Source organism: Ursus americanus, chromosome 12, assembly GCF_024610735.1.
Source record: "Ursus americanus isolate L20-20 chromosome 12, mUrsAme1.1.p, whole genome shotgun sequence".
Lineage (NCBI taxonomy): Eukaryota > Metazoa > Chordata > Mammalia > Carnivora > Ursidae > Ursus > Ursus americanus.
The window spans coordinates 25,428,589-25,446,993 of NC_142138.1; the positions used below are offsets into that span (position 1 = coordinate 25,428,589).

Genomic DNA, 18,405 nt, shown 5'->3' on the forward strand with positions numbered 1-18,405 from the left:
ACTCAAGGTCTGGTAACTTAGTCCAAAAGGAAACGATATCTATTAATCATTGCTAGCAGCCTGTGTAGAAAATTCGCATCTTCTTCTCAATAATTATTGAAGGAGAAGAATTGTTTTCACAATATACAGCCTGGATCTTGCAGTTAAAAATTAAATGGGCTGCAACCAAAAAAGACAGGTTTTATTAGTTTTTTGATTTCTCAACTAGTGTTGAAAAGCTCAGAGTAGAAAGTATACATTTCCAATTTTGTGCCACAAATTTAAGTCCTTGTTTTATCAATAATACTTCCATTTCTCAACTCTACTATTTTACTTTGTTTTAAAAGCCCTGGATTTAAAAACCCGGGTGGCTCAGTCAATTAAGCGTCTTTCTTTGGCTCAGGTCGTGATCCCAGGGTCCTGGGATCCAGCCCCGAGTGGCATCATACTCCTTGATCTGCAGGAAACCTGCTTCTCCTTCTCCCTCTGCCTGCAGCTCCCCCTGCTTGTGCTCTCAATCTTGCTGCCTCTCTCCATCAAATAAATAAATAAAATATTTTAAAAAACTAAAACAAAAGCCCTGGATTTGGTACAACCTGTTTCTCAACTGACGTGTAGGATGTTGACATGTCTGACAACAGTCTTTAGACGGGGCACTAACGGAGCGTCAACATCGTCACCACGCAGATGGAGAATGCTCCAGTTTGCCTTATTGTAAACATTTGTAACATAGTGTGGGGTTTTCAACGTGTATGGAATATGTAGAATATTTTATCAAAGTTTTAAACATAAATCCAGCACAAACAAAAATAAAATCAGGCGACACGGGCACGATGAACCTTCTGTGGGCTAGAGCAGGGGGAATAGTTGAGGAGGTCAAGGATGGAGTTGGATGGGTGTGAAGTTCTCTGAGAAGGAGCCTTGTGTGCTCAGTAAAGGAGGAGGGATGGACTCCCCCATAGTATGAGCATCTGTTTTCTCTCTCATTTCTTGTCTGGAACCGCACAAGAAGGCCACGTCACAGTATTATGGGGACACCATGCCACCAGGTTAGGAGGGCCAAAAACTAGAGTGTCAAGGGCAGAGGGTTTGATGGAAGTCTGGTGGAACTGGGGTGGTGTCGTGTGCTAATTTTTTCCTATATCCTTAAGGAGAGCACAGCTGTTAGCTGAGAGAAAGAGAGAGAGTCTTGGTAGACCTGAGAAAGTCTTATATTCTTGATGAGGGACACTACAGAGGAAAGAGGTGTGGACCATAAGACAAAGACCAGGTGGGAACTTGGCGGCCTCAGTAAATGCCAACGTGGACGCGTGACACATCTGAGCATTGAGTGGGACTGGAATCTCACTAGATGGCAGCAGAGTGTAGGGCCCAGGCTATGTAGGGAGACAAGGCTACCTCCAATCTCCCACTTCCCACCTCTGCTGCTGCTGCTTCTTTTTTCCGCTTTCTTCTTTTAATGGAAAATAGACTCAGGGCATATTACAAGGCAAAACTATAGAACGCTTCACGAATTTGCATGTCATCCTTGCGCAGGAGCCAAGCTAATCTTCTTTGTATGGTTCCAATTTTATATATGTGCTGCCAAAGAGAGCACTCCCCACCCCTGCTTCTTATGATGACCCTCCTTTGGGAACTTACATGCCATTCCTTTGAGAAAAGCAGAAAACGACAAATGCTAAATTGGCTGCGTTTAACCTGGAATGACTGAATTTACTCTTAAAGTAGTAAAATTTTGGTTTCGGCTTTCAAATACAACCCCCAGGGTACTGTAAGGCCTAATCAATCTCTTAATAAATTCCTTTTTCTGCATCACTCATGGCAGTTCTTTTTCTCTGATTGAACCCTGTTATCGAAGTTGATGTTGGACATGGTTCCAGAAGAACAGAACCTTAAAGATTGGTATCCTGAATTGGCTCTGGATTTTCTGGGATTGATTCTTGGATGTGATTAGATTTAAAGGCAGTAATAACCCTGTTTCCTTTGGTAAAAAGAGCACTTGCTTTTCATGGCATGCAGTGGCAAAATAGTTACTTAAATTGCCATCAGTGGACACATGATCTAATCCCTATGTAAGGGGAATGTTCCTTTCAGGGCAGTCAGTCATAGAGTTTGAGGTTCTGACCCAGACTTGGGTGGTTAACTTCAAACTCTGAGTTTATAATTTTCTTTCCCCTAGCTCTCCGGGTCACTTAGAAGCAACCAAATCACTCTATTGTACTCTTTATATTAGAATGAGCAACCACCTGGTTTGTCCAGGGCTGAGGGGAGTCCTAGAATGCCCAAACTAAGAAAGTCCCAAGCAAACCAGGAAGAGTTTATATTCACTAAAGGGTTCTATGACAGCATTTACTTGATTGCAGAAAGTAGTGCCCACAAAGACTTGGAAAATGCAGGAATGATTTCTACCACAGCTCCATTCAATTCACCTTTTGGTCTGTTTAGAAGACAGGCAGATTTTTTTTTTTTTTAAGATTTTTTTTTTTTTTTTGACAGAGAGAGAGAGACAGCCAACGAGAGAGGGAACACAAGCAGGGGGAGTGGGAGAGGAAGAAGCAGGCTCCCAGCTGAGGAGCCTGATGTGGGGTTCGATCTCAGAACCCTGGGATCACGCCCTGAGCCGAAGGCAGACGCTTAATGACTGAGCCACCCAGGAGCCCCAGAAGACAGGCAGATCTTGGAGGATGAAAGTGGATTACTGTAAATGTAATCTGCTAGTGAATCCAGCAGCTGCTTTTCCAGATGAAATTTTGTGGCTGGAGAAAATCAACACACCTTCTAGCACTTGGTAATTGTTGACCTATTGAATGCTTTTTTCCCTCTATACTAATGAATAAAATTGTTAACAAAAACCAATTTGCTTTGATTCAGTCCCTTCATTATCCTACCTCAACTACCTATATCAACTCTCTAGCATTCATCATTATTAGGGTGTATTAGTCAAGATTCTTCACAGAAACAGAACCAGTAGGGTATAGATAATACAAGAGGTTTATTATGAGGAATTAGCTCACGTGATTATGGAGGTTGACAAAGAGCTGGAGACCCAGGAGGGCTGGTGGTAAAATTCTAGTCCGAGTCTGAAGACCTGAGAACCAGGCAAGCCCACAGTATAAATTCCATTCCAAGGTCAGAAGAAGATTGATGTCTTGGCTCAGTAGGCTGGCAGGCAGGAAACAAGGAAAATATTTCTCCTTCATTTGCTTATTTATTCTATTTTGTTCTTTTTTGAAGGCTGTCAATGGATCAGATGAAGCCCACACACGTCGGGGAAGGCAATCTACTTTACTGAGTCCACTGATTCAAATGTTAACCTATCCAGAATCACCCTCACAGACACACCCCCAAATAAGGTTTAATCTGGGCATTCCTTGGCCCAGTCAAGCTGACACATAAATTTAACCATCACACAGGGATTAGCAAATTGTTTCTCTAAAGGGCCAGATAGTAAATAACTGGGGCTTTGTGGACCACATACAGTCTGTCCTCTTCTTCCTTTTTCTATGCAAATATTTAAAAATGTGGAAAACATTCTTTGTTCCCAGGCTGTACAAGAACAGACTGTAAAGCCAGATTTGGCCCATAGATCATAGTTCGTCAACCTTCGAACCCATAAGTAAGTGACCTAGTTAGTATAACCACCAATTTCCAAATAACTGGAATCTCAGAAAGGTTTAGTAAATTGTCTAAGGTCACACTGAGAATAAATGTATTATCTTGGATTTTAAATAGTTCTTATAAAATTCAAAAAACTTCTTTTTAAAAATATTTTATTTATTTTTTTATTTTAGAGAGGAAGAACAAGAGAAAGAACGTGTGTGTGAGTGGGGGGCGGGGGCGGAGGAGTAGAGGGAGAGAGAGAAGGAGAGAAGCAGACTCCACACTGAATGTAGAGCCCAACATGGGGATTGATCTCAGGACCCTGAGATCATGACCTGAGCTGAAACCAAGAGGCAGATACTTAACTGACTGAGCCACACAGGCGCCCCAAGATTCAAAAACTTTTAATCTTTTCATCGTACTAATTCCTTCTCAGATTTGATCTTTTATGCTGTTCTATTATCACCAATGAGAAGTGATCCTAAGTAATAATGTAATTTGAAGTCCGGGTTAAGCCTGAACTTTTCATGTAGGGGCTTGAATAGAACTGGGTAAGAGTTACTGTCTAATATTTAAAAATTGGTGGATTTTGAGGTGATGGGTTGAGTCTGGGGATGTAAGCTATCATTTCTGTTTTTTTTTATTGAAGAATTTAAGGATCTTTCATGAAATTCTTGGAATGAACAAAAGAGTTATTTGCAACTTCTATTTTACTGTGTAAGAGTTTCCTGGAATAGCAAAGTTATATTGATGATGACAGTGGAATAATGAAGTCCTATAAATGTAGACAATAAGCTGTGTGGGTGAAGATGGTTTTGGCTGTCATTATTTAAAAACAAAAATAATTCTAATTATACACACTTTTAACTCATCTCTTTATTGGATTTACTGGCATAAATTAAAGCATAAATGTTTGTTCCTGAAAAGTCCCAAGATTTTTATATTTCCTGGGTCCTTTTATGCTTGAGAATGTTTGTTGCTTTTTCAACGTGGAAAACATTTTGGTGGGATCCTTTGAAAGAAAAAAAGTTTTCTAACATGTTTTCTATGTCTGCATGGATAGAGAAGTTAGAGAGAAATAACTGATTAATAACAGTTTACATCCAGAGTGCCTGGGTGGCTCAGTCGGTTAAGCAACAGACTCTTGGATTTGGCTCAGGTCATGATCTCAGGGTTGTGAGATCAAGCCCTGTGTCAGGCTCCACACTGGACATGAAACCTGCTTAAGATTCTTTCTCTCTGCCCCTCCCCCCTCTTTCTCTCTCTGAAAAAAAGTAATAGATTACATCCATTGTCTTTTACATTAAATTTTTTATTCTTTATTATTTTTAAAAAATTTTTATTTATTTATTTATTTTTGAGTAAGCTCTATGCCCTGTGTGGGGCTTGAACTCATGACTCTGAGATCAAGAGCGGAATGCTCCACTGACTGAGCCAGCCAGACACCCTTATATTAAAATTTTTAGATTTAAGTCCATATAATTTTAAAGGAAGAAAAATGGATGACCCTGAAGGAATTGCTAAATTTAAGTGAATGTTTATTCATGAAGATATATTACTTTGTAAAGAATCCTTCTAAGGTTAACAGTAAAAGGTTATTAAAAAAAAGCCTAAGCCGTTGGAGCCATTTGTTCCATGATGTGTTTTTTTAAATGTTATCTATTATTTTGCTAATATATAAATGAGAATATTTGTGCTTTTCAATTTGCCCTCATCCCTTCCTCCCTCTGGCTGATTTTCTAGGTAAGTTGTCATTTTCATGTTTTTGGGCTTATGACATCTTAGTACTGTTTGGGGACCACAAGGCTTGCTATCAGCTGTTTCACAACCTCCCTATTTAAGAATATCTTTATTTTGATTCATCTCTTGGCTGGTTGGAGTTCACTGTCAAATAGATTTTTTGTCCAAAAAAGGCATGTAGATATTGTGTCCCTGAGATATATATATATATATATATATATAGAGAGAGAGAGAGAGAGAGAGAGAGAGATACATATAGGTGTACATATTTTTATATAGGTGTAGATATAAAATATATAAAATAAGGAATTGGCTCACATGGTTATGGAAGCTGAGAAGTCCCCAGATCTGCAGTTGGTAAGCTGGAGACCCAAGAGAGCCGTTAGTATAGCTCCAGTTCGAGTCCAGAGGTCTGAGAACTGAAAGAGCCAATGGTATAATTTTCACTCTAAGTCTGAAGGTCAGAGGAAAAGCCAATTGGTTTAAGTTCTAGTCCTAGGGCAGGAGAAGTTGATGTCCCAGCTCAACAGTTAGGGAGGCAAATTTCCCTCTTATGCTGTCTTTTTGTTCTAATCAGGTCTTCAAATGATTGGATAAAGTCCATCCATATTAGAGAGAACACTTTGCTTACTCAGTTTACTGATTCAAATGTCAATCTCAACCAGAAACACTCTCACAGACAAATCCAGAATAAGATTTGACCAAATGCACTCTGTGTTATACGCAAGTAATGAATCATGGAACTTTACATCAGAAACTAGGGATGTACTGTATGGTGACTACCATAATATAATAAAAAATTATTATTTAAAAAAGTATGTTATGAACCAAAAATTATCAGCCCATTTCTATGTACCTAAAACCCAGTGGAGAGAAAAATATATTAGCCCCATATCTTGTTTAACTGATGATAGAACAGATGGCACATTGGCCTGAATAGTCAGCAATTACAAGCAATACATATTTATTCTAAAAAAATTAAAAAAAATAAAATCTTGTTACTGTGTAAACTGATGGATATTAAAAAAAAAAAAAAGATTTGACCAAATATCTGGATACCCCATGGCCTAGTTAAATTGACACATAAAATTCACCATCAAACGTGTTTTCTCCTTTTGGTAAGTAAAGTATTATTCCTTTGTCCTTGAAATTCAATAACTTGACTAGGTTGTATTAATTATTCTATGTCCATTTTCACTTAAACAATTTCATCAAATAGTCCTCAGAAGCCATTACCACTTATCCTATCCCCACCCTGTGACAGTGATCAAAAGGGAAAAAATATATAGAAACTCTCTTGTCAACAAGAAAGACATACTAATATTTGTCAAAATGAGAGATATGCAAAATGTATAATTCCATAATTCTTTAATTTATTTAACAAGTACTGTCTGCTATGCATTTGCTAGACTTTCTCTTTTTTTTTAAAGATTTATTTATTTACTTAAGTAATCTCTACACCCAACGTGGGGCTTGAAATCACGACCCCAAGATCAAGAGTTGCATGCTCTACCAACCCAGTCAGGCACCCCTGCTAGTTTCTTTTCTAGGTGAAATTGGCAGATGAAGTCCTGCTCTCAAGTTGCATCTAAATTTATGGCATGGTCCCTAGTTAATTGCTCACATTTTCCCTATCATGGCAATAAGGTATGTTCCGTGCTCATCTGTCTTGTTCATGGGGACAATTATCCTTTCATGTACTGGAGAAATTTCCTTGTTATGTCCCACCCTCTAATGGAAGAGTCAGGATGCACATTAGTGGACATCCTTGCCACCGCCACAGGCCTGTGACTCTGGCTTCAGTGATCATATGTACCAGTGTGGGACTTTGATGCGGAAATTAGAGAGGAGGAAAGAGTGGCTTAAAATAACAACCATTCAAATATTTCTCATAATTCTGTCAAGAATTTGGGCAAGAGATGATTTGTCTCAGCTCCACCATGTCTGGGGCCCCCTGTGGGAATGGCTGGGGGCTGGACTCCTGAGGACAGCTTCTTCACTCCTGTCTCTGGCACTTGATGCTTCTTCATGTGGCTTTTGCTGCCCTATTGCATCTCAGCCTCAGGGCCGCCCCACAGGGCCTCTTCCTCCAGTTACTTAACCCTCTTGCACGCCAGCTTAAGGGTCTAAGAGCATGAAGCAGAAGCTGTCAGACCTTCTTAAAGCCTAGCCTAGGAGGCTCTAGATCATCATTTGCTCTCTGTTGTCATGTTACTTAATCACACAGATGTCTTCCTTTCCTTACTTTCTATTTTATCACATTTATCACATTCTAAGAAATAAGAAAATATTTTCCCCTTTGAAATTCACATGGTTTAGGAAGCAAATACATTTCTGAGGCATTTATGTTTGTCCCACTATAAATTCAAAGCAAAATATTTACCACAAAATTAAACATACAGATTTAGGGCAAAGATAGTTACACGCTCCTCGCAGAGAAGTGGAGTAGAAAGTATATATGGCCAACCCCAAATTCCTACCTAGTCTGAGTGGAAGCATATGTAGAATGTTTCAGACATACATACAAGAACAGGTGGAATGGACTTAATAAATCAAAAAATGTCTTTCCTACAATTTCAGGGTTCAGGTTTTGTTTAGTTGTATCTTAAAATTCTGCAGCTACGTCTGTCTTTTTAAAGAGCCACTCCTTTTACATTATCCAGAATGATGCCATCTGTTTTAGTATCAGGGGGTTCTAATGGGAACTGTCTGGGTATAGACTGAGTTCATCTATTTGATATGCTAATAAATTCCGGGGAAGGAATTGTATTTTATTGAATTACTTACATGTACGTAGCTGGAATTGCTGTCATTTTCTCCTCGATGAATCCTTAATTCCCTTGTTCAAATTGCTCCAACTAGGTTGTCACTGAATGCTGTAACAGGTAACCAAATGTGCTTTACAGTCATAGAATAGCCTGGTGCTCTTATTTAACACAATCATGTTGAACTTTAAACCAGATGGGCTCATTATTTTCTCTCTTTAACATGCCTCGTAGTTAAGGAAAAATTAGTATGAGTCTAGAATTAGAATATTTTATTCTTTCTCAACTCAACACTTGTACTCTCCCTCTTTTATTAGAATTAACTCTGATTTCATGGTTTTTATAGATTTCCAATCTCATGAATTCATTACACTGTCCTTTTATTTTCAAGAACAAGCTATGTACACTTTAGATTAGTATAAAGTTTGCATTGCTAGTCATTTTTAAAAGGAAATGGAAAATATTAGCTTAGCTTAGTAGACATTTATTAAGCATCTAATATATGCTTGTTGGGAGGGGAAAGAACATAAAAATAACTTTGCTTATTTCACTCAAAACTGACGTGAGTAATGAATCATGGATCTTTACATCAAAAACTAGGAATGTACTGTATGGTGACTAACATAATATAATAAAAATATTATTTAAAAAAACTGACATGACTAATCAATTGTTAAAGGTGCAAACTTTGAGGGCTATTTTGGACATTTCAGCTTTTCTCTTATCCATCAGGAAAAGTATCACCATAAAAAGCTTAAAGTTTGGTTCATTCACACAAGAGGTTGGCCAGCACTTTCCATATGTGATGGAATAGAACTGTGAACAACACAGAGGTAGTCCCTGCCCCCCCAAATCCTGGGAAAAACTTAGCAAAGGGTTTTAGAGGGCACAGTCTTCTCCTAAAAGGCAATTTCTGAGATTTCAAAAAGTGGTGACTATTATGGTACTCTTTTCCCCTAGACTCACAAGAACCCCAAGGGGAGGGCTCTGATCCCAGGCATGTTCTGTCTTGTCTGCATTACTCAGTGACGGAAACATGCCTGATTGATTTCTAGGCCTCATTAGGCGTTTGACACCACATTTATCAAATGCTGCCATTCAGAGGCTCATCTTCCGCTTGAAAGCAAAGAACACTGGGTTTGTTAAGTCCATGTAAAAATGAGATTGTGATTAAAGCACAGTTAAACTTACGCTGTTCTTTAGGGTGCATATTTTTTCTTCTTAAGTAAAAAAAAATGCTGGTGTAACCAGGGAAAACTTATGTTAAATCAATACCCTCCTATTAAACTAAGCATACAGAATGAGTATGCTAAAATATTTAGAATCTTCAAGGAAATAATTCAAACTGGTAGAACTGGTGGAATTTCCTTGCATGTGATAGCTTTCTTGAATATTATATATAAAAATATACATAAAAAAGATATCCATAGTCTTAGAGAATCTTACTATATATCAGGTATTGCAGTTCTTATTCTGCACTAGGTAATTTGCTAAATGCTTTACATATATTGCCTAAACAATAATGTAAGCATTACAGCAACCCTTAAGCTAGGGACTATCATGAGTGAGATTTTGTACTTAAGAAAATTGATACTTTTTTAAACTTATATTCAATTAATTAAATATAGCATATTATTAGTTTCAGAGGTAGAGTTCAGTGATTCATCTGTCTTATATAACACCCAGTGCTCATTACATCACGTGCCCACCCTAATGTCCATCACCCAGTTACCTCATCCCCCACCCTCTCCTCACCAGGAACCCTGTTTGTTTCCTATGATTGAGAGTCTCTTATAGTTTGTCTCCCTCTCTTGTTTCATCTTGTTTTATTTTCCCTCCCTTCCCGTATGCTTCTCTGTTTTGTTTCTTAAATTCCACATATAAATGAAATCATATGATAATTGTCTTTCTCTGATTGGCTTATTTCACTTAGCATAATACACTCTAGTTCCATCCACGTCGTTGCAAATGGCAAGATTTCATTTTTTGATGGCTGAGTAATATATATATATATATATATATATATATATATATATATATATATATATATATATATATATATATATACATCTTCTTTATCCATTCATCTGTCCATGGACATCTGGATTCTTTCTATAGTTTAGGTATTGTGGACACTGCTGCTATATACATTGGGGTGTAGTTGCCCCTTCAGATCACTACAGTTGTATCTTTGGGGTAAATACCTAGTAGTGCAATTGCTGGGTCATACAAGAAAATTGATACTTGAAGAAGTAAGATAACTTATTACATTTCATAGAACTATGAAGGGCAAGTCCTAGCTTTTAAATCAGATCTGTCTGATTCCAAAGCCTATTTTTTTTAAACCATCCTGCTATACTGTTTAAGTTTTTATTTATCCAATTTGTAGTTCTATTTTCTTTTTCCCAAACATTTTTGCTCCCATTTCGTATACAGCTTTTCAGACTTTTGTAGATCAAAATTTAAGACCTAGTACTTAATCTGCAAAACATTTATTGAACCTCATTAGCATTTATTGGTGCCGACCACTTTAGCTGGCCCTGTTTTTATCAAAGTGCATTGATTACTACCATTATTTGAAAAGTGATTAAAATCAGGCTGAAGTGTATACAAAGAGTTCTTGAAAAATTTAATTAAAGCGTCTATTACATCTTTATGACATCAGGACATATCATGTGTGATTTCTGTGTTTTTCCTCCAAATCTGGTCTACCAGTTTTATTTTCTCTCTGCCCCATGTCCAAACATCTAATGCTCTTGTACTGCTTTCCAAATATATGGCATTTTGGGAATTTTCTGGGGTTTTCTCTAGAGCAAAAGTATCCAATTGGTGGTCCATAATCGATATCTGACTTACAGAACTGGTATATCTACTCTGTACATTGTTTTTATGGTTTTTTTTTTAACTAACAGTTAAGACTCAGGAAATTTGATATAAAATATCTGTATCCTAAACATAATCTGGCAATACTGGATCTGAACCTCTGTATGGTAATAAACATTAGCTCTTTGCATATGGTGGGTTCTCTCCTATTTGCCAAACACAAGCACTCACAATTGGCTTTCCAAATCTAGGCCAAATGCCAGTTGCCATTTATCATTGTGTTTGCACTGTTAGTTTTCTCACAGTAGAGAACTATTTCTCTTTACTGTGTCTTAAAAGTGGAAAACGAAAAATAGACCTGAAGATCAATGTACTTCCAGAAAAATGGAAGAAAACACATTTTTCTCTAGATGTGAAGAATATTAAGCAATTTTTAACATGTAATCAAAATATGTGTCTTATACCAATATTTTTCACTAATTTGTGTTACCACTCTGGTGACAGAGTTGATGACTTTGACTTTCATAGTCTCAGACGTTGAAGAATTACCAAAAAGAAACAAGGACAGGAGTTAGCAAAATTCTCTTTGGTTCAGTCTAATTCTTTTAGGGTCACCCACATTTCTTTGAAGTTTTTAACATAAAAGTCATGAATTTAATCAAATCACTGAGCAAATTCATTTGTAAAGAATTATGTGTAAAAGTAGGCCCTTCCATTGTTACTTTATCTTCAAAAACTCTATGCATTTTTTCTTTCAGATTTAATAAAATGACTTTTATCTGTATTATATAGTATTCAGTTATAAATCAGTTACCTAATTAATATCCCTTTCTCCCTTCTCCTTTACTAACAGAAGCTATAGACTTTTGAAGCATCAATGAAACTGAAAAATGCTCATTTTCAAGATTTCTTTGCAGCTTGGAGTAGCTATATAATCCAGGCAATGGGAAATATGTGGAAATCAACTGACTAGGGCTTCTGAGAATGCCTTTTTTTGGTTAATATTAGTACAGCCTCAGTTGGCACACTCTCTTTGTTGGTACTTTACCCTAAATCTCATTCTCTTTCCTGCCTAAAATACATATGCAGTTCCTGAAGATGGAGCAGCCTTTTTGTGATGATAAGGGTAAAAACCAAATGCTCAAAAAGTAGAGTAGAAAAAAGGTAGCTTGAACTGGAATCCTTTATGCTTTTATGGAGTTACCATGGCAGACTTGGACAATCTAGTTTCATACTTCCAGTTATTGAGAAAAATATTCTTCTATTTAGTTAAGCATCTGTAATTTGGTTTCTGATGTATGCATTCAAATACAACTTATAACTAATACAACATCTAACACCTGGAAACAGGCTGCTATAGATAACAGATCCTAAAATACCATGGGGATGGAACTTTGGGGAAAAAAATCCTGAAGGAGACAATCTAAGTCTAGATCTGACTTATCTGCCAACAACTGTGGCAAACTCATCCCTGTTTGCCTGGGACTACTTCAGTCTTAAAATAGAAAGTTCTACATCTTAGGAACCATCTTAGTCCTAAGCAAACCAGATGGTTGGCCACCTTACTGCAAGCAAAGGGAGAAGGAAGTACATCTTTATTTTTTAAAAAAAGATTTATTTATTTATTTTGAGGGGGGAGGGGCAGAGGGAGAGAATCTTTCATGATTCCCCATTGAGCAAGGAGCCTGACGTGGGGCTTGACCCCACAACCCAAGAGATCATGACCTGAGCTAAAACCAAGAGTCAGATGCTTAACTGACTGAGCCGCCCAGTCACCCCAGGAAGTACATCTTTAATAAGGGAGACACTTTATCTCAGCCTGCAATCTATATTGACTGATAGGATAAAAATGCCAACCACTTCTATGTCTGTCACCAAAGCCAATGTGAGCATGACATGGAGGCCCCAGTTCTCTTCTGAGTTCAGGTCTCTCCTAAGACATCCTAAGAAACTGTCTACACAAAGTCTTTGAATAGGATTGCTTTATAAGGAATTGAACAGAAACAATACTTATTTCTTTTTGAGGGAAATCTATTGCCAAAGACACACAAACTTAACAAGCAACAGACTATGATTACTCAACCTCTAAAGTTATCAGTGGACCCTCCAAACATACATAAAATATGAGGGAGCTGTGAAAGCCATGTAGCTCCAGGAAAGACATTCTCTATAAGGTCTGCCTCACTTATAGACCTGGAGAGTGATAGATGAAGAGAACCGTCCCCTGGGGAAAGAATTAAGATCTGGGGATGGCCATGAATAGGGAGATCTAGAGCTTCCGGTTTATAACGTGACTAGTCATTAGCTACGCTGAGATGTGTTATAAATGCAAAGTATACATTAGGTTCCAAAGACTTAGTATGTAAAAAAGAATATAAAATACCTAATTAATACTTTTTCATGTTGATTATAAGTTGAAATAAGATTCTGGCTATGTTGGGTTAAGTGAAACTAACTTTCCCTGAGTTTTCTGAGTGATATCAGAAAGATGGTGGAACAGGCAGTCCCAGCTATCTTTATGAGAAGTCCAGAATCTACTTAAGAAGTTGCAGCACCTCAGACAAACATAAAACTGAAAACAGCTGCACTGAAATGGGTAAGAAGAGTAATTTCATTTTATCTGTGTCAGCCCCAAGCCCTGCAAACTGGTACAGCTCGGTGCCAGGAGAAGTCAGCTCAGCCTGTGACTTCTACAGCTGTGTGTGGAGGGGAAGGAGAGTGGAGCATGCACCTGGCCTCCCTTTCTTTTGCTGGGTACCCCAAAGGGCCGGTTTCTGTCTTGCTTCTCACAGAGTGCTGAAAGAATTGTCATTGTCTGGATGCCTTGAACAGGTAGGACAAAGGAAAAAGGGAAGAAAGTTCCCTGAAGCCAACATAGATCTGCAAGATTGGGAAAAGGCTCAGAACAGAGACCTTTCCCCCAGCAGAGAGGGAGGGAAGTAGAACATGTCTTTAACATCTCCAGTTTTAGTGCACTCCCTGCAGGCCAGTTTCTGTTTATTGTTCACAGTAAATGCCAAAGGAGCCAGCACAGTCAGACACCAGAGGGAGCACGAGATTATGGGTTCCAGAAAACAGAAAAAAAAACAACAAAAAAACAGAAAAACAAAAGAAAGAAAGAAAGAAAGAAAGAAAGAAAGAAAGAAAGAAAGAGAAAGAAAGAAAAAAGACTGAATGCCTGGGGTACCTAGGTACAAAGGCCAGAACGTAGCCAGGTTGATGGAGGTCTTTCTGAATCAAAGCCAGTCCATAAAGTCTGATAGAAGTGATGGTTTCTTCAAATGTGCAGACATCAACCTAAAGCTACTGGAGCATAAAGAATTAGGAATACATGACCCATCCAAAGGAATAAAATAAATCTCTAGTAACCAACTGGAAAGAAATGGAGATATATGAATTGCCTGATAAAGAATTCAAAGTAATCATCTTACAGAAGCTGTCTTAGTCCCTTCGGGCTGCTGTAATAAAATACCTCAGACTGAGTAGCTGACCATGGAAATTCGTTTCTTACAGTTCTGGAGGCTACAAGTCCAGGATCAGGGTGCTGCATGTTTGGGTGAAGGTTCTCTTCTGGGTTGCAGACTTCTCATTGTATCCTCACATGGAGAAAGGGTTAGGGAGCTCTGGGGGTCTCCTCTATAAGAACACTAATCCCATTCATGAGAGCTACCCCCCAAGACCTAATCATTTCCCAAATGCCCCGCTTACTAATACCATCACCTTTGGAAGTTAGGATTTCAACATATGAATTTGGGGTGGGAATGGGGCACAAACACCCCTCAATCAAAGGACATAGATTGGCTGATGGATTAAAAAAACAAGTTCTAATTACATGCTGTCTATAAGAGACTCGCTTTAGATTTAAGGACACCTATAGGCTAAAAGTGAAAAGTTGGAAAAAGATATGCCATGCAAATGATAACCAAAAAAAAGCAGAAGTGGTTATACTTACATAAGACAAAATAGTGTTTAAGTTAAAAACTGTCACTAGAAAGTCATTATATAATGATAAAATGGTCAATTCATCAAGAAGATATCACAATTATAAGCATATATGGACCCAACATCAGATCACCTAAATATATAAAACAAACATTGACAGATCTGAAGGGAGAAATGATAGCAATTCAGTAAGAGTAGGAGGCTTCGCTATCCTACTTTCAATTGTGGGTGGAACATTAAAACAGAAAGTCAATAAAAGGACAGTAGACTTTCACAACACTATAGTCCAAATGAACCTAACAGACATTTACGAAACATTGCAACCAATAACAGAATACACATTCTTTTCAAGCACACACAGAATATACTTCAGAATAAATCACAAGTTAGGTCACAAAACAAATTTAGGAAGATTGAAATAATACCAAGTATCCTTTCTGATTACGATGGAATGAAACTAGAAATTAATAAAGGAGGAAAACTGGAAAATTCACAAATATGTGGGAGTTAAACAACATACTCTTTTTTTTTAATAATGACTTTTTATTATATTATGTTAGTCACCATACAGTACATCCCCGGTTTTCGATGTAAGGCTCGATGATTCATTAGTTGTGTATATGCACCATGCAATATTAAACAACATATTCTTGACAATCCATTTGACCAAAGACGAAATAAAAAAAGAAACTACGTATTACAAAATACTTCAGGATAAATGAAAAATGAAAACACAACATACCAAACCTTTGGGATGTAGCAAAAACAGTACTAAAAGGGACATTTATAGTGATAAATGCCTATGTTAATAAGAAGAAAGATTTCAAATAACAATATAACTTTATACTTCAAGGAACTAGAAAAAGAAGAACAAATTAAACACAGAGTTACAGGAAGGAAGAAAATAATAAATATTAGAGTAGAAATAAATGAAATGGAAAACTGAAACCTAGAACAAAATTGATGAAACTAAAGAGCTGATTTTTGGAAAAGGTAAACAAATTGACAAACTCTTAGCTATACTAATTAAGAAAAAAAGAGAGAAGATTCGAAGTCAGAAATAAAAGAGAAGACATTACAATTGAAGTCACAGATTTTAAAAAAGATCTTAAGAGTCAATTATGCACGATTATATACCAACAAATTGGATAACCTAGAAGAAATGAATAAATTTCCAGAAAGATACAACCTATCGAGATTGAATTGTGAAGAAATAGAAAACCTGAGCAGACTAATAACAAATAAGAATATTGAATCAGTAATCAAAAACATTCTAAAAAGAAAACCCCAGGACCAGATGGCTTGACAGGTAAATTACACCAAACACCTAAAGAAATAACACCAATTCCTTTTAAGCTCTTCTAAAAAATTGAAGAAGAAAGTATAGTTCCAAACTTATTTCATTAGCCCAGCATTACCCTAATACCAAACCTAGATAAAGAACCACAAGAGAAGAAAACTCAAGGCCAATATCCCCAATGAATATAGATGCAAAAATTCTCAACAAAACACTAGAGACCCAATTCAATAGCACATTAAAATGATCATACACAATGATCAAGTGATATTTATCCCTGTGATGAAAGGATGGTTCAAAGTAAGAAAATAAATTAATTTCATACACCATAATAACAGAATGAAAGATAAAACTTTCATGGTCATCTCAATAGATGCAGAAAAATCATTTGACAAAATTCAACACCCTTTCATGTAAAAACTCTTCACTGTCTAGTTATAGAAGGAATTTATCTCAATGTTATGAAAGTCAAATGTGAAAAGCCCACAGCTAACATCATACTCAGCAGTGAAGGACTGAGAGCTTTTCCTCTAAAATCAGGAAGAAGACAAGATTGCCCTCTTTCACCAGTTCTATTCAATATAGTACTGGAAGTCCTAACAAGAGAAACTAGGCAAGAAAAAGATTTTTAAAAGTCATCTGAATCAGAAAGGAAAAAGTAAAATTTTATTTACAGATAACATGATCTTATATGTAGAAAACCCTAAAGACACGATAATAGTCGTTACTGTTGTAGGCTACAGAATCAACACACAAAATGTTTCATTTCTATACATCAGCAATAAACTGTCAAAAAAGGAAATTAAGAAAATAATCCTTTACAATAACTTCAAAAAGAACAAAATACTTAGAAATAAACTTAACCAAAGAAGTGGAAGACTTGTACACTGAAAACTATAAAACACTGCTAAGCAAAATTAAAGACACAAATAAATGGAAAGGTAGCTTTGTTCACAAACTGCAAGACTTAATATTGTTGAAATGTCCATAATATCCAAAGTGATCCACAGATTCAGTGTGATCCCTGTCAAAATACCAATGGCATTTTGAACAGAAATAGAAAAAGAAATCCTAAAATTCATATAGAATCACAAATGACCTCAAAGAGCTGAAGCAATCTTAAGAAGATCAAAGCTGGAAGCATCACACTTCCTCATTTCAAAATATATTACCAAGCTACAGTTACTAAAACAGTATGGTACTGGCATATAGACATTTAGACCACTGGAAAATTTTAGAGAGCCTAGAAATAAATCCACGTATATACAGTCAACCAATCTTTGACAAGGGAGTCAAGGATATACAATGGGAAAAGGATAGTATGTTCAACAATTAGTGTTAAGAAAATTGGAACCACATGTAAAATAATGAAATTAGATTCTTACCTTATATCATACACTAAAGTCAACTCAGAATGAACTAAAGATTTAAACGTAAGACCAGAAACTATTAAGCACTCAGAAGAACACACATGGGACAAGTTTCTTCACATTGTCTGGCAAGGATTTCTTGGACTTGACATCAAAAACACAAGTAAGAAAAACAAAAATAAAGTGGAAATACATCAAATTACAATACTGCACAGAGAAAGAAACAATCAACAAAATGACAATAACACCTATGCATTGGGAGAAAATGTTTGTAAACCATATATCTTATGATAAGGGGTTAATATTCAGTATATACAAGGAACTCCTGCAACTCAACAGCAAAAAACAAAACCAAAAATCCCACAAATAACCTGATTTAAAAATGGGCAAAGGAATTGAGTAAACATTTTTCCAAAGATGATATACAAATGGCCACTGGGTATATGAACAGATGCTCAACATCATTAATCATCAGGGAAATGCAAAACAAAACCACAATGAAATTTCCCCTCACACCAGTTACAAGGACTATGATGGTAAAGAAAAGATAAGTATTAACAAGCATGTGAAGAAATCGGAACGCTTGTACTCTGTGGGCAGGAGTGAAAACTGGCACAGCCACCATGGAAAACTATATAGTGGTTCCTCAAAAAGCTAAAAATAAAATTACCATATAATCCAGCAATCCATCTTCTGGGTGTTCAGAAGAATTGACCCACCTATACTGTCTATAATAAACTCACTTTAATGTTAAGACACAGAAAGGTAAAAGGGAAAGGGGTCAAAAGCAAACTAAAAAAAAAAAAAATAAAAGTAAAGATTGAAGGTAAAAAGATACCATGCTAACATGAATCAAAAGTGTTATCTGGGGGAAAAGTGTCCGGAAGGA

The 18,405-nt window shown here is 36.8% G+C and overlaps 1 non-coding gene across 1 annotated transcript; it reads right to left on the bottom strand.

Moving 5' to 3' along the window:
• Positions 1-1,470: 1,470 nt before the first annotated feature.
• On the bottom strand, positions 1,471-1,576 carry LOC123795441 (U6 spliceosomal RNA). Its single transcript, XR_006780490.2, has one exon. It is a non-coding gene; the product is annotated as a U6 spliceosomal RNA (small nuclear RNA).
• Positions 1,577-18,405: the final 16,829 nt, after the last annotated feature.